The following is a 25,124-nucleotide window of genomic DNA, read 5'->3' as shown; positions in this document are numbered from 1 at the left end:
AAATAAGTTTCGCATTGAAACTTTTGCATGATATTAAGAGGGCTTATAAATTCAAGACAGGATTAATTAAGCAGTTGATACAAGCAAAAAAATACAGCTGTTGAAGCAGGTGGGAGTGGTAAGTGTTTCAGAAAATTATCCAACCATATGTGGAAAGTTAAACGTGGTAATTGTATTTTTTTAAACAATCTAGCATATTCATGAAATGTTTAGAGAATAATTAAAATAGCTAATGAGGCAACCCTAATGAGAACTGGAAGTGTTGCCTCATTTTAATGTTATTTACGACATAGAGCGTAGACCTTTTTTTAAGCATTATTTTAGAAATACTATTGTGAATGGAAATTGTTATCTTAAATGGCCTTATAAGACCTTGATATGATCATATAAATAGCAAATTAGTCTATCTAAGTAGGGATGACCTTATTATAGTTACGGTGTAAGTTTCTAAACTGTTAGTTTTTATTTACCACGTAATTATTGGGCTGAATAGGACCTTGACCAGATCATAAAAACACTATTTAGGTCGGAAATGCATATTAATTACAACGTTAACATTTATAGTTTTAAAAATCGTTTTGTTAGCATTTCTCGTAACAGAATAATAAAATTAGTGAAACATCTGCAGTAGTTTTATATTTCTAGATTGCTAACTTCTAAGAAAACTACACGAATTAAAATAAAAGCTAATTTTAGGCATGTTTTTATGCATTGCCCTGTCCTAAAAATAAAATAAAGCATAACTCAGAGCAACCGGTGCAATCTTTTAAAAGCGCATTCAGTTTGAATGAGTTCATTATTAATTTTAATGCTTACAGATAATTGCAAAGAATTAAAACTGAATGCAGAATTTTAAATGTAACTTGTCAACCGCTATTTGTGAACACATTTATTACGTTGTAATTTGTTTTATTAAATGTAGATGCTAAATCTTTTGAGAAATCAAATAATTTTAACATTGAATAACTTTTTTTACATTTGCTAGGTAGATATTTTTCTTTATGGAAAAAGCATCTGCTGACCGTGACTTTGATCGCGTTTGCTTTGTTTTTTTTTTTTAAATAAAACAGAACAAGCTTAACTTAATTCATTGTAAAGTCAACATGCCTGAGGATGCTCCGGTTTCGGAGCGAAACGTGCGTAGAGGGTACATTGCCGAGGTTCTGTTTGGTGGGGAGTATACGGATTTAAGAAATTATAAATTACACCATACAGATTCTCTTGTTGTTCGCGGAGTATAGCAAATTAAGCTTAATTTTCATAATATATTATTGATTTCCGCAAAGTAACTCCTGCTTCTATCCAATACAGCAGAAAACGATTCGGCTTTTCTGGACTAAAAAGTATTGGTACTCAACTTCCGTCTTTGTATTTCTTTTCATTTTTTGTTTCCCTAACTTCATAGTTGTGTTCAAATAAAGTGTTAAAATTATAATAATTAATTTGATTGTGATTGCAGAGGATGCGAAATGGCATGAAAACAAAACATTCATTTCTAATCGCCAATTCTTGTTACGTGTCGGTAAGATCTACGTTTGTGCACATCGCTTTAAACGAGCTTTTAATCCAACTTGGCAGCTTGATTTCATGTAAATTACAGTCGCTAGAGGGCTCTTACTTAAGCTCGTTAAAGCCTCTGACAGGTAAATCTTCCCGAAGGGACAAGAAAGGTGTCGCCTTGTTTTACCGACACCGTTATAACTTGAGCTGTCGGTATCTTGAGCACAGTTTTTGTTGTACGGGATTAAGGAGAGGCTTACGGATCCCTAGGGGTACGGTTAAGCTGGGCTAACGCTCCACGCAGTGGCGTGTCACTGGCACTTGAACAAACAGCGGTTTTTATTTGAACAGATCCAAAAGTGGCGATAGTCCAAACACCCATGTTTGTTCCACTGCGCTCGCGTGTTTATACTGTCCACGACCAACACATGTCGACTAACAATGTGGGTGTCTTTATTTGTATGATTTGCATTGTGATAATTAGGTATAGTTTTATTTTTTTATATACAGAGCAACACTTTACAGGGCATGAAAGGAGCACGTCCTGCAACTTGCCGCCCTGTGTCCATGAATTTGAGGGGTAGGTGTTGAGCCTCATGGGCCTGGAATTAAACTGTGAACCGCGCCCTTGATACCGGAAACCAGTATTGCAACAATGCTGCTTAGCGGCAGTGCTTTCCCGGGCAAGCTCAATCACAAAAAGCTCGACTACTACTGAAATAAAGAAATACATAAAGAAAGTAAAAGGACATTTCTATGGATTCAAGGTAGGTAGGTAGTTTTGAAATTATTTTTGATCAAATGAATAAAGTGCTTTTAAGCTATTGTAAAATTTGATTCTAAGAATGTAGATGCAAACTGTCGCTGAAAGTTGTAGGTTTTGGTATCGTTCGCCCATCGCCTAACTGAAAATTTTCATGTACTGATGAATAGAGAGAACAGAGAGTATTTTAAATGTTTGATTTTAAGAGTGTAGTGTTATTTTAAATCTAAATTTATTGTTCAATAGTCAATAGTCATTTATTCATAAATATTAATATTATACGTCACATAGTCATTATTAAATAATAAATTATCAAGTCATGCAAATGTATATGAATTCATAAATTCATTATAATATTATTCTATAATAACAAATAAGTAAAGTCAATCTTCACAATATTTTACTTTCAAAGAATTTATTATAACTGTAGAAAGCCTTCTCGACAAACCAAGTCTTCAGTTTTTTTCTGAATAAAGTTCTGGAAAACTGTGCGCATGACAAATATTTGGTAATGGCAAATTGATCTAAGGGCCATTTAAAGTCAAAGTCAAAGTCAAAATTATCTTTATTCAAGTATAGGTGGCACTTTTGATGCGTACAATAGAATTACACGGTAGTGAGATGGTGGCGATAACCACATTCGTAAACTTAAAACTAAAGCTACGAGGGTTCCAAACGCGTCCTGGTCTAAGAAGAAGCCCACAACAAACTTAGCAGGGTGTTTTTTTGTTATCACCATCTCACAATGTCATTTTAAATTATTAGAAGAGCAACCTGGTTAGAGCACTAATTTACACCCAAGCTTTTTTATCTTTTACGTAGTCCTTTATACTATAATAGGACTTTTCTATAAGCTTATGTTTAATACAAACTTTGAACTTTTTAAGAGACATCTCCAAGATGTCAATTGGTAGTTTATTGTAGAATTGTATGCAATTTCCTTTAAACGAATTATGAATTTTATGTAACCTAGTATATTGCACTGTAAGTTTATTCTTACTTCTAATTTTTAAATTGCCTATCCTATCTATATCCTACCAACACGTGTTGTTTGTGGTTCACTTGGAGACTTCTCTTAAAGTTAACTAACCCGATGAGTCCAGAGGGAGAGATTGGTTACTAAAAGTTGCATATAATTTGCGATAGCATTAAAAGTTTCAAATATAAACGTAAATTTTTATGGTGTAACAGTTGAATACATTTTATTGTTCTGCACCATAAATTATAATAAAATATTTATGAACCAGAATAACTTAGGTACTTATTAGGAAAAATATATGCCGTTCAAATAATCACTTATGGTCATGACCTAAACTGAACAATAACACTGTTGCCACTTTATATGGCTTTGTTGAAATTTATAAGTTAGATCAAAAAATTGCATTATGTTTGAAATTATACCATAATACCAATTTGTGTATAATATAATTTTTATATAGGTGGATAGATAAATAAAGATTTTTTTACAGCTAAAAGTTATAAACTAAAGTATAAAACCAGAAATTAAAAAAAAAACTCGAAGCGGTTATATCCTAGGCCACTCCTACACCACTCCACTACACACAACCCATCACAAAACTTTTGTTTCTTGCACGCAGAATGAGGACGCAGAATGTATGTCGGGTTTTGCATTTAGGGAATCCCGGAAAGTTTAATTAATAGGTCAATCAGTTATCATCATCATCATCATCATAGCAACTTATTACCGGCCTACTACAGGGCACGGGTCTCCTCCCAAAATGAGAAAGGTTACGGCCGTAGTCCACCACGCTGGCCCAGTGCGGATTGGTGCACTTAAAAACGCCTATGAGAACATTATTTTAGGAGAACATTCACACATTCACATTACCTTAGGAGAACTCTTAGGCATGCAAGTCTCTCACGATGTTTTTCTTCACCGTTAAAGATAGTGATATTTTAATTACTTAAAACGCACATATAAAAGAAAACTGAGAGATGCATGCTGGGATTCGACTCGGCCCCCCAAAGGGAAGCACCGCTATCACCGCTTCACTGGTCAGGCATAGAATGATTTATTACATTATTAATATAATTAACAAGACTCTAGAAATTTAATTTAAAATAAGAAAACACTCGTCGCTGATAAATGTCTCTCGGCGGCCATACCACTACGCGTACGCGCAGGCGCTGGAAGTCATACATTTCTTTTTTTTAAGAACCGAAAGTATGAGGCAATGTAGTTAGTTTTAGTTATAAATGACAATAAAGTCGCTAACGTAAGTGACGTTTCTAGTATCTATGGTCATAACATAAACTACAAAAACGTTTTACCAATCAATGAACAACATTACACAATCAAACTTCAGAATGTTAATGAATCTTAATGCAAACGTTGTCACGACAGAGGCGTGGGATGGAAGGAGCTTTAAAAATTTCGTTTTTTTAAATACCTTCGCCGTAGCACCTCGATCGGCCATTAATTGATAATATTATCTTACTAGTACCGATCCTTTCACGCTATAAAATTACAAATACAGAATGTAAATTCGAACTTTTGTGTTTCAACATTTTTAAACCCGACGCAAAAACGATTTTATAACTTTCATGTTTGTGCGTTTGTGTTTATGTGTCTGTCTCATATCTGTGGCATCGTAGCGCCCAAACGGATGAACTGATTTTGATTTGGTTTTTTGTTTGAAAGGTAAATAAGTGGGAGTGATCTTAGCTAGTTTGACGACATTAGTTCCAAGATGGCCGCTGCCACAATATGCGGATTACAAAATTTTCCCAACTCTCTCAATATGGGTATCAAATTAAAAGCCTTGACTAGTGAATATACTAAGGCAAATTTCAAATCCAAGGTGGCTGCCACCACAAAATGCCGAATTTAATTTTTTTTTCACAACTAACTCAATATGGGTATCGAATGAAAGGGCTTGACTACTGGAATATAGTACACTGTATTAAAAGTCGGGGGTTTAAGTTTTAAATTTGTATATTTTTATAACTAAGCGAGGAGAGAACTAAAGCACTGTATGGAACTGGGAACAATGGAACTGGAACAAATACAGTTGTATGATGATAAGTTGGCATAGGTAAGTAGAAAGTACTTATTATTCGGCTTTTTATTAAAATGCCAGTAACTTTTTTAGCCACACAAGTAGGCAGTCGTCGTATTTCAAATCTGTCGAGCCTCATAAATGTCTAGATGAGTTGAGTTACATTCGGTCTCAGCTCCGTTTCACTTCTTGAATGTATTTCCATTTAAGGTTCATCCTATTTACAGATTATTTAGTCTATTTTCACGCAGATAATTCCTGCCTTACGATCTCTTATAGTAGAAAGTAACTATAACTTATAGTATTTAGTATTGTAGTATAACTGAACACCCTGTAATGTCATATTTTTGTATCTAAATAGAAAAGGCAACTAAAAATGGCAAATATTACCAATTTTTTTCCGCAAGAAACTGTAAACTTGCGAGAACATCTGGTTTAGTTGAACACAAACAAGTTTCTCCACATAATTTTTATAAAATATGGCTAAAACGCCACACAGTAGCAAAGTAATCAAACAGTTACATTTTCTTTAAAATTGATCGCTACGAAGTTAGTATTACAGTATTAATTTTATTTTTTTGGATTCGTTTTACTGAGCTAAAACTATTGCAGATTTCTGGGAAAACAATAGTGGTAGAGTCAAAATTAATTTTGAAATATAAAATTTTAACGGATTTCACTGTTCCGGGCCGGATCCAGACAACCCAATCCCTCATATATCTGGATACACCCTTAGTCCAATAATAAAAAAGACCCGAGATGCAGGCGAGACGAGCAGGGCATAAAGCAGGCTCGTAAAAACTCGCCTCAATCGTAATAATAAAACGTAACACCAACGGCACTATTTACGTGAACAAGCCCGTTTACTACTTGGGATACGGTGCTATTTCATTACAAATACCCAATTGCAAAGAATTTTATTGTATATTTGGATTATTCGTGAAATTGCCATCTTTTGTCAGTCTAAAAATATTCTATATAATTTTTCACGCCGCAGGCCTGTCAATTTACATTCGTTGCGTCTAACTTAGAATAGGTATCCAAGTATAGGTATGTATCTAACTAAGTATTCGTATCTATATTGTATGTATCTAACTAAGAATCTACAATAGTCTTCAATCTAGTTGGCAGCCCTGAACTTTGCGAAAGCTCTTTTCAAGGCAAACCAAATGTTCGAAGACTACTTTGTAAAGACGTCCTGTAAGCCCTCTTTTGAGCGACAAAAAAGTTTAGAGACTGTTTGTACTTCTGTATCCCACTACTCACGGTCTTCCTGGATTCAATTTATTAACAAAGATCAGAAATACGAATTAGTAATAGAGTAAAGCATAAGTAACCAGAAGAACAGAACACATTGTCAGCAATGGCTTAGCGCAAAAATACAGCTGAAGATGCAAAATTGCTAATGAAATGATCACGGACACATGAACTAACGGACAGACGTAAAACAGATTGATCCATTATGGTATCCGGTTTTTATTTTATAAGGTTCCGAACCAAAAGAACAAACACATGAAGAATGAAGCAGGATACAAAAGGCGGCTTTATCGCTAAGTAGCGATCTCTGCCAGGCAACCTTAGGATTAGGAAAACTAAAAAGAAAACGAATAGGTATAGTAACGTATTGAAATGAAAAGATGTAAACAATTAATGATATTTATAATGTCTTTAAAAACATCGTAGAAAGATTTTAGTACCCGAATACCTAGCTATAATTCACCCAGTTTTATCGCGGACGTCTGAGAAATAGCGGATACTAAAACTGTGTTTACGTTGATTATAGCTAATAATTGGCTTTTATATATCCCCATTTTATATATCGCCCGGTTCTTTGGCGTTTGTTATGACTTACGTAGTTTATTACGGACTTGAAATAAATTCGGTCGGCACACGCCCGTTGATGATGCATGCGCCGTGCCGAGGGACCCGGTTTATTTCGGGAGCTCGTAAAATCGATTATCCGTTCAATTCGTGTACGTCCCCGAACAGCGTCTGCAACGCATCTCAACAGGATGCACTATTTCTGTTACGCGTCGCTTTGACGGGGATCGTGTATGATATTAATGTGCTGATTCTAAAGGTTGCCGCTGACTTCCGCAAAAGCCGCACTAGGCGTGAAAGTATTACAAAAACGTTTGCTAGGCTCCAATTTCAGAACGATAACCTAATAATAATTATTTTGCTATTTTCCGTTGCCTAAATACAATAAAACTTAACCAAAATAATCAATAATGCCCACATATAATACAGTTTTTTATTTAATCCTCATAATTGAATAAATAACTAAGAAAATAGTAGGTACTGCCGTTAAAGGTTACTTAGATTTTCTTTTCTGTCAAGAAAAAAATACTTTATCGTGTACAGTAGGCAGTGGCGTGCATATAGGGTTTTAACCAGGGTATGCATACCCTGAGCAAAAAGGCATAAAATGGAAAAATCCTTATACTTTACGAGTTATGTTAACAAAGTAGGGTAGGCAATGCTTTTGCGCATAGATGAAGTGCACGCCACTGACAGAAATATGGCAAAGAATAATAAAATCATATTTTTTTCGCTGTGAAGAACTTCATATATTAAGTAATGAGTAGTAGTGCTTTAATTATATTTCGGAATACTAAGTAAGTGTCTTAAATTAAAGATCTTAAAGAGTCTGGAAAAAAATCCCTACTATTAGTTAATACAGAATACTAGTTAAACTAGTTAGTAAACGATACTGAGAGAGAAATGAGAAAGGTGACTGAATGAAACTCAGTTACAATTTCTTGCACCGCTTGGCCACCCCTTGCACATATTCAGAGAAAAAGCAGCTCAAACGAAATGGATGTTTTTCTATTTATTTGTCATGGCTATTTTTTTGTAACATAAGATTTTATAGGCGCACACAATATTTATTGCATGCGGAAGACATTCCCGTTTCTTACTGGGTGCAGGAAAACGATAAATTATGCCATCTACTTACCTGTTTCGTTTTCTTTTTTCTTGAAGCCATATTTTAAACTACTGGGACAGACGGCAGTTTTTATTAGGACCGTGTGATATCTTTACTTTAACCACAAAGCAATGAGAAATAAAAGAGCAGTATAGAAACAGGGAAATTTTATAACTTCGTAGTTAAGAGTAATAGTGGACTGATGAGAAGATCATAAAACTTTTAATAATAGGCTAAGTATGAGTAATGAAAGATTATTTTGGTTTCGTAACAATTTGTTTCAGTATTATTCATTAATAGTGAAGTAATACAGTTAATGCATAAATAAATAAATAAATAAATATACTACGACAATACACACACCGCCATCTAGCCCCAAAGTAAGCGTAGCTTGTGTTATGGGTACTAAGATAACTGATGAATATTTTTATGAATAGGATACATAAATACTTATAATATACATATAAAAACCCAGAACTGAAAAACATTCATGTTCATCACACAAACATTTTCCAGTCGTGGGAGTCGAACCCACGGCCTTGGACTTAGAAAGCAGGTTCGCTGCCCACTGCGCCAATCGGCCGTCAAAAAATGCAGTCACAGATATCTAGATGAATTCATAGTAAGAAGAAATCGTCCTGATATTAAAAAGAATAAAGTTTATTTTTACCCAGTTTAATAAATGCTTAATACTCGATAGCGCTAAAGTTGCTATTAATCTGATATAAAAGGCCTATGCTAATTTGGGCATCGGTGGTATGGGAAACGTAGCTTAGTGGGAAAGCGCTCAGGCAGCGATTGCCAGAGAGTCGCAGGTTCAAATCCTGCGGGTTCCAAAATGTTGATAAAAATTTCTAAAATTGATATTTCTATAAATGTAGATAAAAACACTATAATGAAAATAAACGAACCTTAGCTCCATGGAAATCAAACACATGAATATTGATACATTATGTCGAATGCAATCACGTGATACATTTATAAGCACGTTTTAAGTATGCCCAAAATGGCGAACGAGTTCACAGCAGGTGGATAAAATATGGATGTAGTTGAACGCACCACCACGTTTTATTAACCAATCTTATGAGGCCTGCGTTAGGAGACTGATGCTTTAGTTTTATTATCTACAAAAAACCACACTCTAACCTATATAGCAGCTCCGGTATGCTGGTCAAATTTAGGTCCGTAGATTAGATATGGGATCGATGATTTTGAAATGATTGATGATAAAGTAGGGGGAAAAAATGACGGATGGTGGATTACGACGAACGTACACACGTTGAAAAATTAACAAACAGGATTCCTGTTTTAGATTTTGTGCTGATTATGAGTTGTTGATTATTATTTAATGAGTACACGCATTCACTAAATATTTATAAGTTCATTCATGTGAAGATTAAGCCAAGAAAAATAAACTGGTGACGAACAAGCCGACAAAACAGTGACATTTTATTTCAGTCTGAATATATGATTATAATGGTAAAATAATTATTAATATCAGTTCACTAACTTCAGAGTTTACAACGTGTAAAGGAATTACGAAACATTTTTGAAGGGTGCATAAGGAATCGTCCTGTAAAAATATTAAATCAAAAGAAGTATATTTATTTTTCTATACACATTAATTAAAAACGTTCTAAGTGTTTACTTATGACAACCCTATTGAATATTAAAGATCGACACATGCATAATACCTACGCTACGCGACGCGTACCTACTTTACTTTTGCATGTGATGTTAGGGCTGTATCGGATTTCTTTCCGTTGATACTATGGCAATGGTATACTCATAAACTAAAAACATTGCGGTTCCACAGATCAAGTCTTAGATACAGTAAATAATGTATCTCTAAAGCCTCTGAAGATTTTTCCGGTTTTCATTTGCACGTCGTATAACTATATCGATCAAAAAAATAGTTAAGTATTTTCAATAGACCGGAACAATTAATTATTTGCGGTAAAAGACAAAGTATTCAACGCTGATGTATTGCCTTCTTCTGGTTTTTCGCTGCGTTTCTAACCGTATCTAATTACCTTTCCACAATCTTCCTTTGAACTAATAAATATTGATCGGACACAGTACCAAGAACTAAGTAGCTTTCATACATAGAAGGCAACCAGTTCTAGCTATAGGTGGCTCGTTAGCTCGCTCTACAACTTTTCTTTTGCGGCTGTGTTATGTTGATTGGCTTTATTTTGTGTATGGTCTGTGGATACGGTTCATTCTTGACAGTTAGTTGAGATTTCCTATTTAATTTCTTATTTTCTATTGAGAAACTTTACGGAACTTACATATTATTCATTATAAATAAGGATTTAGAAGGCGGAAGTGTGTTTGTTTGCTTGTCCTTACTTCACGCCTTAATTAGATTGAACCACTTAAAATATAAACTGGATTTTTGGCGTGGAGTTAGTTAAATAGACCGATAGTAACTGGGTTTTTTATCCCTGGAGAACAAACGGTTCCCACGGGTTTTGTAAAAAAACTATAAATAAACGCGAACGAAGAACTCGGGCAACCGCTAGTAAAAATAAAAATAAACTTAAAATAAAAATATTTATTTATTTATTTATACTCTTTATTTGTACACCACTCAAGCAAAGAAACAAGACAAAAAAAGAACAAACACATGAAGAATGAAGCAGGATACAAAAGGCGGCCTTATCGCTAAGTAGCGATCTCTGCCAGGCAACCTTAGGATTAGGAAAACTAAAAAGAAAACAAATAGGTGGGGTACACTATTTAGTACATACATACAAATATCTACATACTAATACATAAACCAGACTACACAAATAAAAAAAAAATTAAAAATACTATTGATAAATATAAAAAAAATAAATATACTAATACATATCCTAATATACCATAAATACTTAAATATGAGTTTGAGTAGATAAATAAATAATAAAACCGTATCAAATAATAATATTTGATACGGTTAATTAAAATATATTCATTAAACTATAAAGATTAAACTGAATATCATCAGTGTAGCAAAAACAAGCTATTTTCTACCGAAGCAATCACAAGCGCGGTGTTACGAATACTTTTTGCGGCAAACGACTTTAAGAAGTAATTCCCACTGTCATTGAAAAGAAGACATCAGCGGCCTGCCTTTGAAAATTTTCACCGAGATTCCCACTTCTGATGTGCGTCAATTACCCCGCGGTGTGTACCATACAACATGACTTATTGATCCTACCAAAGTGACAATAGACCCATGTTTAGTATTAATGATTCGTACTTGAATATGCTAACCAAAAAAAATAAAAATAAACAAAAGAGTTTAATTAGAGATACTTAAAACTAATATATTCCTATCTAATAAGATAAGCGAATCAACTTGGGTAATAAACAAAGTATATTTGAATATCTAACAATGTGTGTGAGACACCTCTTAATAAGACAAGTTATCTTTTTACTGTCACAATAAACTGGTTCGAATGAAAACATGTAAAGCAATCAGCTTAAAGAAATTCTAATTATTGTCGGTACTCGTTTCTGAAGCCATCGATTTCGGATAAAAAGTGACTAGGCTTTTATTAAAATTTGTTAAGTACTAGTAGGTACTCGTAGTCAGAAAGCTTTCGAAAGCCAAAATTGAACGCTTCGAGTAGAACGATCATGATATGCTTAAAGAAGCTTACACATTTGACATGAATTATAAAGCGCGATCTTCCGTTCAGTGTTGGAAGAAAGAGAAATCGAGACATTTGAGTTTCGGGTTTCAAATTTACATAAACCTTTAACATTAAAACTTACTCCCTCGAAAACCATTATATAAGTATTAACTACATAATGTAATATGGCAAGCAGTCGCTTACATTTTTTTTATTACACTACAAGTAAGCCCTTGACTGCAATCTCATTTGGTGGTAAGAGATGATGCAGTGTTGGTTGGAAGCGGGCTAACCTGTTCCGGAGTATGGCAGTTATATTTAACCTATAAACCTAATCGATTTCTGCGTGACATCATACCGTAACGCTTAAACGCTTAGCGGCACGTCCTTGATGGTGGGGGGTAACCAGACCAGAGAAAATTCGGAAATAATAAATTCCCAAATCTCATCTACTTTGAAATCGATTCCGAGACCTCTAACTTAAAACCACAGCGCTCAACGCAGCGCGGGGGAGGTCGACAGACAGTCACAGAAGATTGGTACTACCTACTTTACCTCTTTTTTTTCCTCTACGATGCGACGCTTACGTACAATCCGTATTCTCCTTTATACCACTGGGACTCCCAATCGATGTCAAGATTGATCAAGAACGTAGGCGTTAAGCATCTAGTTACAGACGGCACGACGTTACCGGTTTATAATAGGTGATTACCGTTTGACGGATTGACCGGCACCGCTTTTATTGCTCAGCTTTATTGTACACTTAAATATTTTCGTGCTTGTTTGTGTTGGGTAAAATGTCCGAGACTTGTTTTGGAGCCTTTTTATTTTTCATTTGTTATTGGTAGACGCCGCCACTACGCTCGAAAATATGAGTTGTCTCTACTGTATCTGTTTCTACCTAAACTCTATTTTTCTAACTTGTTTATAATGTAAAATATCTTTTAAGTACTTTTTAGTGCAAAGTATGTTTTAAAAATATATATAAAAACCAGTGTGATACAATAAATAAAAATAAACAAAATAAAAGAGATTGTCTTAAGGAAAGTGTGTTTTAAAATAGACTTTTTACTGAAAAGGAACAAAAAGATAGTTTTCATTATTTGAAAAGAGGGTATAGTTTTTTAAACTTCAGCTCCCAATAAAACAAGGAATCTCTATGTAATTATTTACACATAAAAAAAAATTCGTAAGTACCTACCTCCGTACCTTATTACCAAATTTTTGTATCTAAATTTTCCATGTTTGGAAACTACAAGGAGGAGTATAGTACTTATACAGAGGCTGAGAATACTGTCAATCCAAAGCAGCAAAAATAAATTTATTTCCTGTTTAATTCGGAACTACTGAGATTCTTGCTGGCTTCAACTGGGTAAAATCTGCTTTCCGAAGAGAGACTATCGACTCGCTAGAAATATAAGTTACTTATTTAACGTCCCCGTAAAATATAACTCCGTATTATAATCGATTTTGTATGTGTATGTCTATTTTTTCATCCTTTCTAAAAAATAAAAGGGAACCATAATTTTATTCTTTGTCTGAACCATCTATCTGGCTATTTGATTTAAATACGTATAACCTTACGATGCGAACCTAATTGTAATCAAAACACGTGTTAATCGAATTACGCGTAAAATATTAAACATGATACAAATATGGTGTCTAGAATTGATCGGTAACGAGTCGATGGAGAGTCGTTTTCCACAGAAATACCACTTTTTTCTTCTTATTTTTGTTCGGCTCACGGGAGCATTGCCTCCATTATAAGCAAGTACGCTGGCCATGCTTGCTTATCGGTATTTAGGGATAAGTATGTTAAAGAATTTTATTCTACCTACTACTTCATTGTCACAGTTAAGCTTTTCAATCTAGATTTTGCCTTATTTTAGTATTAAGTTAAGCCAAAATGATTTTTAACGCTGTTGGATTACTTATAAATAAAAAAAAACAATTAAAATAGTTTTTTTAAAAACTGTTGACTTTTTATTCACTTCGCTATTCAGAATTGATCTGTTTGAAAATATTGGAAATAAATAATCCTAATTCATTAAGATATTTGCCACTAGCTGGCGTATTAGTCAAGAAGCGTGGAGTACATGACATAAACTTACGACCAATACAAATTATTGTTTTAAAATAGCGTAAACTAGACAGACGTATGACATAAGCGTTACTTCCGTCAGAAAAAAATCTGAGTTACTCAAAAAAGTCTAATTTTGTGAGCAAAATATCTATTAACTTTTTACATGACTTCTGTTGCCTAAGAGTAGTACTGACACCGAAAGGGAGTCCGAAGCCCTAACAACTTAGGCTATTGCCGCTTTTTGACTTTTAATGTTTCTATGAAATAATTCTAGTTTATGTACTCGTAGCTTCTCCTTCTTCTTTCCCTTTTCTCACGGTGAGTGGGGTTAATAATATAATATAATGATAATATAAATATACTACGACAGTACACACATCGCCATATAGCCCCAAAGTAAGCGTAGCTAGTGTTATGTGTACTAAGATGCCTGATGAATATTTTTATGAATTATATACATAAATACTTAGAATAAGTATACAGATAAACACCCAGGCACTGCAAAAAATTCTTTCTCATCTCACAAACATTTTCCAGTAGTGGGAATCGAACCCACGGGCTTGGGCTCAGGAAGCAGGGCCGCTGCAAATTGCGCCAATCGGCCGTCAAGCAGTCGGGTTAGGACAACATTTCTTCTTCAAACTTAAAGAAAAATGCGTTGCTCTGCTTTTGGCACATATTCTCGACCGAGCGCCTGTTGGACATCAAACCTCCGTAGGAATGTTTTTTGTTTATTCATAGACTTGTAACACGATTATAAATGTGTTCGCTAATCAATGGCCTATCTTTATTATCTAGATTGAGGTACTAATTTCTCAGTCAATTATCCCGATTATCGTGACGAAATGGTGTCTGTAGGAGCGTAGAATAGAGATACGGTGTGAAAGAGATAGCGTTATCTATGGGTTTAACGCGTGAAAGAGACACGCGTGATACATGCTATACAGCCTATCCAGAGATTCTCAAACTTTCCGTCGAGAATATTTCATAACTCAACTCAAAAATCAAATAGATAAACCAAAAGTGTAACTGAATCGTTCGTACATATATTTTTTGCATTATATTAAGGTGGTGGTGGTTGTGATAGCTACATAGGTACATTACCTTAACACTCGAAACTGAGGTTTTAAATGGATGATTTTTTCCCGGAGTGTAGTTGTCCTCCCAATGACTTGAGATCAAAATTTAATCTATTATCCAAGGTATGACTTACTATCCTACCATTAAGAAATCAAAATGTATGAATTCAAGTAAAGTCTACCAGAAGCGCTTATGAACAGTTCATACATTAACTTAAAATCTAAAGCTAGGATACCAACGGGCGAATATTTCCGGTGCGTGGACACCATTCCAGCAACTTTGGATACAAACTTCAATCAGTTTCCGAGCTATGTGTCTCACCCATATATTTTGTAATATACTTTTCTCCAATTTGACCTGACTTGGGCAAAGAACCAGTAACCTTAAATATAAAGACCAATGGTGAACATAAATGCGTGAGGAAGTTCGTCACAATAATACTTCAAAAGTTTGGGAACCGGCGGAAGGCTCGTGCTTTTCCTTCGACTCTCGTTAAGAGCTTTTAACGAGCCGACCTTGCTTTAACGACTGAAACGAGACAACGATACAATTTACCATATTATGTTAGATAGGGACGGAGCACCACGCGGTCAACAATAATCCGACTAACAAGACGAATTCACCGAATCGAAAACATCTTAAACGCCACAATTAGACACTGAATAATAAAACTTATTGTGTTTATTTAAGGCCCTATTTCTAATAAATAAACATTCAGTAGTTATTTGACAGCTGTTAACTCGAACTAACGAGAATGACTCAGGCGTTAGTGCAGGGTTTGCTTTTGAAAACTAAACTATGGCGTATCGTGATTAAATTCATTTTGGAACACACAATATTCAGGTTTTCGAAAGATGTTACTGAAATTTATTTAAATTAGTTTTCGTGGCGGGGTTCTTATAAATTCAGATAAATTATGTGACGCTAGGGCATTTTATAGCACGGTATCTTAAGGATTATTTTATGACCTATTTCGAGAAAGTTTATGGTTAGACAATAATATAGAGACACGTAATCAGCAGGTGGTGGTCAATAAGTATTCGTTTAGGGAAAAGATTTCTCTTTTTCAAATATAAACCTACCTCTTTTACTTTTACCATTCACTGCTATTCATTTTTTATTATTATTACTTTTTATTTGTACACCACATGAAGAATTATACAAGAAAAAAAGAAACATACAAATAGAAACAGAATACCATAGGCAGCCTTATCGCTTAGTAGCGATCTCTGCCAGGCAACCTTAGAATTGGGAAAAAAGAAGAGAACTAACTACAGGTCATGCAAAATATAAAATAACTACATATATATAAAATACTGATATCATACACAAATGCATCTAAAATATGATAAATATTTAAAAAAAAACTATATACCATATAATAAATTCTTAGATAAAAGTAAATAAATTTAAACATCGCCTTCAGTTGGATAAATAATAACACTTAACGGCTTTTTTAAATATCGTCAGTATTTAAAAAACTGCACAGCACCATTTGTAGCTCCAACTTAGTTAGACTTCGACTTAGTTCTTGACAGAACAACCTAGCAAAAACCAACTTAAGGAATTCTTGGTTCGATTCTGAAATCGAATCCGTTGAAGTCAAAGTCAAATAAATTCGTATTCAAATAGAAGTTACTTTTTATGCGTAAATCCAACTTTGTTGTTAGTTAAGACTATTTTTACGTGCAACTAGCACATAAAAAATGGTCTTAACTAACAACAATTTTGGTTACAAAAACAGCAGCTAAATTTATCTTAGCGAAATGTGATAACTTAAATCTTAAATTTGGATATAGAATATTTTAATCCCGAGAAAACCAACTGTTTACGAGGGAGGTTCATAAAACCTAACCGCACCCGGTGTAGTTAACAGCTTCTAACAATCATCATCATCATATCAACCCATTACCGGCCCACTACAGGGCACGGATCTCCTCCCACAATGAGAAGGGCTTAAGGCCGTAGTCCACCACGCTAGCCCAGTGCGGATTGGTGGACTTCACACACCTTTTTAGAACATTATGGAGAACTCTCAGGAAAACAGGTTTCCTCACGACGTTCCCCTTCACCGTTGGAGCTAGTGACATTTTAATTTTTTTAAAACGCCCATAACTTAGAAAAGTTAGCGTGCTGGGATTCGAACTCGGCCCCCCGAAAGTAAAGTCGCATGCCTAACTACTGAACTATCACTGCTTTTGTTAGATTGTCTCCATGAAATAACATATATTAGTATAGAAAGTGATTTTTTTTAGCTCGAATACCATACAAGACAGATTGGCGCAGTTTGCAGCGTCCCTGCTTTTTGAGTCTAAGGCCGTGGGTTCGATTCCCACTACTGGAAATTGTTTTAGAGATGCGCATGAATGTTTTTCAGTGTCTGGGTGTTTAAGTGTACTCGTATATTCATCTTAGTACCCATAACACAAGCTACGCTTACTTTGGAGCTTAATTAATTATTTAATTAATTTTATTTTTACTTCAATGGTTACAGAAAAAAAAAATTAAATTCAACGGTAAGTTAGAATGTGTTCAATGATCTTCGGTAGTAAACATCAGCTATAACATCCTATTCCAAATGACTCTACAAACAAGGGAACGGTAGAAACAAACACATTAAACAACGTAAAGCATACCTTTACGTATATCTAGTGCGTCGTATTTGTTCCTGTATGTGTACTTTACCATGTTAAAAGCACCACTGGTGATACTTGAGACTACAACTATTGTTTACTAAGCGTTGGTTTCCTCGTCCACCTGAAAGGACAGCTTTTATAACATCTATACTTTATATTTTTATCTGGGTAAAAAGCCTTTATCTAGATATACCATATAGGACTACGATGTCTAACCATTTTGTATTGTTAGTAGAATCTTGTGGGGCACATTTTAGACCTATAACAAACAATCGGAACAAGCTACTTGGCGGCAGAAATAAGCATGGCAGCAGTACTGCCCCATACGAGCTCTCACATAAAACTACTAAGTACAAGTAAAAATTAGATTTTGAAATAGTTATTAGATGTACCTGTATTGCCGTACTCAATTTCATGGTATAATTCATGGTATAATTCATGGTATAATTCATATTAATGACTGTACCTACTTGCAAGTTTTTTTTTATAAGTATAAAAAACTCCACTTTCTTTTATCCAGTTACGAACTCCTTCAAACCGGTATAAATGATCTATTACTTATTGACAACGAATTAATTAATAAAAAAGAATATTAAAAACACCTCATTCAGTCGGTACAAAAGACATCAACGCGCGTACTCATTGCTTACCCTACCCCTATAAAAAAAATATTCGTAATTTTTTTATATGCACACAGAATGTTAAATGGTATGCCAGTGAATTATTTATAAACACGAAAGCTATACAAAAACTATCGCCCCACCTGTCAGACCGAATGCTTGTTTCTATAAATTACAAATAAATCCCTGCTGTGTTGGTTTTATGAGCATGATGTCTGTGCATTATAGGGCGGTTACAAACTTCAATAAAATAAGGACTGTGATATTTATTCTAGATATATGCATTTTTTTAAGTTTATCATGTCGAGAAATTAAAGTAGAGTTTATCATGACAAGAACGTAGGTAACATACAATATTTTAAGTACTTCTATAGTGCTAACAAGTACCCAAAAGGCACCTGACGGACGTGACGGACAAAAGGACGTTACGTAGTTTGCGCATGATTATTAAAAGATACTGTTTTATGATCATTTTATAATATGATTTATATTGCAATAATTGTTTATAATTATAATCATGAATTATTACACTAATCAATCATTTGGGTATGAATTATCTAAATATTAAATGTTGATTTGATACATTGACGAAAATACTATAAATAGGGTAGTAGAATAAATAAGCTGACATTATACGTGTGTGATTCAACCAGGGTGTTACTCTGCCCGAAATTGTTCGTTTTATTTTGCGGAAATCCTAGTCCTGCGTAATATAAGACAGAAAATAGACTCAAAAATTTACGTAAGTATACGTCGGAATAGTTTATCAGGTTTTATTCCACTCTTACATTTGAAAAGCACTGTAGGTTGAAGTATGACGAAACACTGAATAACACGTTTATTTGTAGGCTATTAATATTTTAGCGCATTGCAATCATAAAATACAGCTGTGAATGACTCACTAGCTACCAAACAACGCAAAATCTTTAGGCATTGGGTTTTGAAAATACTTAGCAATAAAGCTGCCTTTTTGATTTGACCTAGGGTTTCTACTTACTTTTTTATGTTACTGTTTTTTTTTGATTTCTAAGTGTTTTAACATAGTTTGGAGTAGATGTTATTAGTTTTATGAGCTTTCGCTTCTTCTCCCTACTGGTAGAGAGCTTTGTAAAGTCATGTAAGGGATGCATGAGTGTGCATGATTTGATCAGTGCATCGCATGGGCGAACATCCATCTTGCTCTGCACTATACTAACTAACTAGAGAATAAGTACTGAAAATACATTGTGGCATCTGCCTTATTTTAGTTTTAATTTTGCAATTAAACCCAACGTCTGCATGAATGAGCACAGCAAGACATCACTTGCGATTAACAAGTCGCTTTCATAAATGGTTACTTTAATGTGCACTCCCTAATCCGATTCTAAAATCTAAATTTATTACAGACCACCAACGCCGAAGCTACCGATAATGTTATCTTTTCTTGTGTTATTGGCTGGCAAACTGGACACCCCCTTCGGAGGTACTCGAATGGTGCACACTTGCAATAGTGGACAGACAGGCCTGATAAGGTCTACCCGGCCATGTTTATTGTGGGCTTCTTCTTAGACCAGCACGCGTTTGGAACCCTCGTAGTTTTAAGTTTACCAATATCGTAATCGCCATCATCTCACTACCGTGTACTTCTCATGTAATGTATTCATCAAAAGTGCCACATATAGGCCTACTTGAATAGAGATATTTTTGACTATGACTTTGACTTTGTCTTAAAGCTTAATTTAGTCTAGTTATAGGATACTAACTTAAGTGAACTTTTTACGAAACTTGACTGATTTTTTATATGTGCCCGAAATAAGTCTCATTAGATGTTTGTCATTATGTTTGCGTGTTAGTTTTCCTTTCACGCAGCAACGTAGCACCTGATGTGTGAATGTAATACGATGGTGCGAGTGTTTTTTTACTAGCGTCAATTTCCCAAATTAACCTATGAGCCTAATTTTATGCAGTTTCTGACGCCCCGTTGTTGCCGTTATATCCTCGAGTGATAAGTTCGAGAAATGACACTGCATTCAAATTGAGCAATCTCTTTGAGCTCTAAGACCAAACGCAGACGGGCATGCACAGCATGCATTTGACGGCCGATTGGCGCAGTGGGTAGTGGGTTCGATTCCCACAACTGGACAATATTTGTGTGATGAACATGAATGTTTTTCAGTGTCTGGGTGTTTATCTATATATTATAATTACTTATGTATAATAATATACATAAAAATTATTCATCAGTTCTCTTAGTACCCATAACACAAGCTACGCTTACTTTGGGACTAGATGGCGATGTGTGCATTGTCGTAGTATTTATTTATTATTATTTATTATAACAGCAATCAGCCTTATAACATCCCTCTTTTAACGACGGGGCTAAGTGGAAAACTAAATCAATCTGGCACCTGCTGAGAATTCCTCAATAGAAAAACCGACTTCTAAATAAAAATCCGGACCTCGGACATAGTAACCGCTAGACTGACAAGGCAAATGAAAAACTAATCTGAACTAAAACTTAACTCCCGCTGCGTCTGTAGTCTTAATACAAGATTTTCTCGCTCGCAATCAACGAGCCGTTTTCAAGTGTTAAAATGGTTCTTATTTTTATTCAGTTAAAGCTTAAATTTGCCTACTATTCTTTAGTTCGGGTTTTTGAAGGAACGTTTATAAAACAAATTCAGAAGTTCAGGATTTGCGGCTCTAAAACGAGTGAAGTTTGGTCCATTCTACTTTGACGATACGTAGTTTAATAGTCGAAAACAACTCCTCGCTTGCGAGGGAACAAAACTCGCACTAAAGCTTACAGTTAATGATTCGGGCGCCATGGTTATGTAAGGCTCTATCTGTATAATTAATCAGGTGCTTAAAATTTATAACGTCTATAAGAAGACTCGGATGGGTGATAGCCTACTGGTTAAAGCTTAGACCTTCCTTCTGAGGCGACCGAGTTCGATCCCCGGTACGCACCTCTAACTTTTTGGCGTTATATGCGTTTTTTTAAGGTAAAAGTTAAAGTTAATAATAATAATAATAAATATATATATGACAACTCATCACCCCAAAGTAAGCTTGTGTTATGGGTTCTAAGACGATTGATGAATGTTTTTATGAATTAATAATATACAGATAAACATCCAGATACAGAAAAAAATGCATGTTCATCACGCAAACATTGTCCCTTGGACTCAGAAAGCAGCTTACTGCGCCAATCGGCCGTCAAAAAGGGGCAATGGTTTGAGCACTGTCTAGGTACACGATTTAATTTTTATTTTACTATACCACAAATCACGTGGGCCAGCTAGATGGCGCAACTGATGGCATTGCTAAGTAGAAAACCATTGTATCACCTATAAAAAAAGCAGCACTTCGTAAGGGCACGCAAGAAACACACACAAAATGCAGCCCTGTATCCAACAAATTAGGTATTACGACTCATGTGCCTGTTAATACACAAAATTAAAGACTATAGACTAATCAGTGGAGATGCTAATATAATGTATATGCATATATTAAAAATTACGTAAAGTTTTTTTATGGATTTATTATATCTTACTATTAATTAATATTAAAAAAGCCTTTGATGGAAATTTCCTATGAATGTTGCTGTTACCTCTCATATTAAAATAATAATAACAACAGTGGAATAATAACTTATTAAATTGTAGAGATGTTTTATCTGAAATACCATGCTTACACATATATTAGTTTTATATGCTATTGTTTTGTATAATTTTGCAATAAACTGCATACTTAGTTAAGTTGAATGCTCTTGGGAATTATCTTTTTCAAGTTTTCCTAGCGGTTAATGATGTTTTTGTTAAAAAAAATAATGTTCACTTTGTATTATGTTACTTAGAATGATTAAGCGTACGTGCAAGTATTTCCGCAAAAGAAGAAATAATAAGTTATAAGGTGAAGATGATTAAAACATCATCATGATATCAACCCATTACCGGCCCACTACCGGGCACAGGGTTCTCCCAAAGAGAAGGGGTTAATGCCGTAATCCACCACGCTGGCCCAGTGAGGATTGGTGGACTTCACACACCCTTGACAACATTATGATGAACCATCAGATATGCAGGTTTCAGGAAGTATGTAATGAAAAAAAAAAACAATATCAAGAAGTTAAAAAAAAATATATTGGTGTTTAAGGAGCCTCCTATATCGAGTGTAGGGAGCGCGTTAAGGTGTATGTAGCACATGTGTTTCTACCATAAAGTTATCTGCAAGACGAAATGTCAACGACCCAATAATTAACAATCGCTAATTGCTTCACAAAGTCTCATATCGCCAGGATAAAATATGACCCTAATAACACACTAAACACGTCTCGTAACAGTCGGCCACTTTGAACTGTATTTTGCATTCCGTGGCGGCACCATCAAAGCTATAATCACCGACCAATGATCTACAACGAAACTTTCTGAGGAGCACATAGTATTGTATAAAATGCTGCTTGTTAACAAAACAATTTTAACATCAATAGGCTTTGGGCGGTGGTAGAGTCCCTACTAGCAGATAGTGTTTAAAATGTAGCTTATAAAGTAGGCCTACTTGAAAAAATGAGATGTGAATTTGTATTTGATTGTGCAAGATTTCTGAGATCTTTATTTTAGGCAACAGGTCTCATATTTTTTTTTATTTTAAAGATTAAGGAATATCCAAGGGTGGAAAGTCCCGTTTCCAGAAACTAGCTAAAATTAGCAAATGAAAGACAAAATACTAGTTAAAGCTAACTCTTTAATCTTGGTTCGTTCTTTTTTCAATATGAAAGTATATTGTGTATAAAAGTTATTACACTGAGTATTTTTTTTTAAATCATTGGTTGCGAATTTGAAGCCGTCAGCTATAAATCTATACTATATCCATACATTACACGCCTCAAGGCTATTAAGTCATATATATATCTACGATCTGTAATTTATTAAAGGTCAAAATTTGGACATGAAATAAATAAATAAAAAAAATATATATATTTATTTAGACAATATTACATGTATATAAGAAATCAACAAAATTAAATTTTGATTGAACTTTGAGTAAGTCATTAACATCATTATCGGATTTGCTAAATGCATATTTTAACCCCCGATGCAAAAAAGTATTATAAGTTTGTCGTGTCTGTGTGTGTGTCTGTTTGTGGCATCGTATTTCCCGAACGTTAAACCGATTTTGTTTTATTTTGTTTGAAAGGTGAGTTATTCGTGAGTGGTTTTTGCTATGTTTGATTAATATCGGTACAAGAAGGCCGCCAAAAAAAAGCGAATCACATATTTTTTCACAACTCCCTCAATTTGGGTAAGAAATGAAAGAGCTTGACTAGTTGAATTATGTACAATATATTGAAAGGCAGGGGGTTCTTAAAATTTTTAATTCATACATTTTTATATGAAATACACCTTTGTAGGAATTACTTTTACCATAGGTTGGCTGGGAGAGATAAGACCGCCTTTGCACACCTACACAAGCTTTTAAGTCTCTTCATTGTATCCTGTCTAGACCCAACCTTGTTTATATGTAAACTAACTAAAGATTTGTACTAGGCTCTGTGTCATTTTATCGCCCCGAAGGTTTTTTCTGCTATCGTTTTTCATCTATAGAGTAACGAGCCGTTGTGAAATGAGGTTTGACGTGAGTGACGGTGAGTGGTGACTCTTGAGGGCCTAACATCGGCTCGAGTGACTTTTACATGGATGTTTTGGAACAACTTGTTTGTGGTGTATAACTTACATTATGTGTGAGTTAATAAATTCCATGCCAGTGCACAATTATTTCCGTGCCAGTAATTGCCTCTTTGGTCTTGGTGTTAGCATGTTTAACTGTGGTGGTGTGAGATCGCCAGGTCCTCGGCCCGAATCGGTCGGGTTAAAAATTAAGTATTGTAGTTTTCGGTTAAATAATTCATTCTAGCCCGGAGTTAGGAAATTACCAAAGTGAGCTAGCAACTCCCGTGACGCTGCATGCACCTTAAGCAGTGGCGTGCACAGGAATTTTGAATGTAAGCGTAGAGTATTAAAGTGGTACAAAACGCCAAAATCCTACTTTGTTGCCAGTTATATGAAATGTGATGGTAGGCAGCGTTGTTCCCCGGGCGTCTTACAAAGCCAACAAAAAAGGTAAATAAAAAATTCAAAATTCAAAAAATTCAAAATTCAAAATTCATTTATTTCAAGTAGGCCTAATATAAGCACTTTTGAAACGTCAAGTCTGTCTGTTTGTAGTGATTCTACCACCGGTTCGGAAGGCATATTCTACCGAGAAGAAGCCGGCAAGAAACTCAGCAGTTGCTCTTTTCCAACATCAACAATTTACATTTTGTATTTTAACATTCATTTTTCTATCTTGTGAGAGCTGAAAGCGGAGCCGGATGCTTCCAAGCAACCTTGTCATTAAAAAATTCATCAATTGTATAGTATAAAAAAAGGACTGGTATATTAAACCCTCACCCTTGTCGGCTTCCACGCGATATTGTACCGGACAACAAATCGCCTAGTGGCACGCCTTTGTCGGTAAAGTGGTACCTAGCCAAGGCCGAAGCCTTCAACCAGACACATAATGTTGCTTACGCATTACCACGACAAAAATACCACTTTATTTACAGATTTCATTAATTACAGATTTGATGCACTTGATTTTTAGCACTATTTTAACGTATAGTATTTATTAAATATTACTTATTTGCTATTTTTATACTATGGATATGATATTGCACACAGGTGGAATATCATATCATACATAGTACTACTAAATTATTCAGTTTGTACGGTAATATTTTATAACGCGGCCAGCCATGCCTAGTAGTTGACTCTAAACTTTTCACAAGAACCACTTTACGAGCAAATACATCAAAAATAATATTTAATATCAAACATGTACAATGTAAAA

At 34.7% G+C, this 25,124-nt stretch overlaps 1 protein-coding gene across 1 annotated transcript in view; it reads right to left on the bottom strand.

The window, feature by feature from the left end:
- LOC120631309 (frizzled-4) overlaps nucleotides 1–25,124 on the bottom strand; it is a 60,636-nt gene that overhangs the window by 6,645 nt on the left and 28,867 nt on the right. The gene's annotated exons all lie outside the window — the stretch shown is intronic.

This window comes from Pararge aegeria, chromosome 17 (assembly GCF_905163445.1).
Source record: "Pararge aegeria chromosome 17, ilParAegt1.1, whole genome shotgun sequence".
NCBI classification, from domain to species: domain Eukaryota; kingdom Metazoa; phylum Arthropoda; class Insecta; order Lepidoptera; family Nymphalidae; genus Pararge; species Pararge aegeria.
This window is presented reverse-complemented; position numbering and strand designations above follow the sequence as displayed.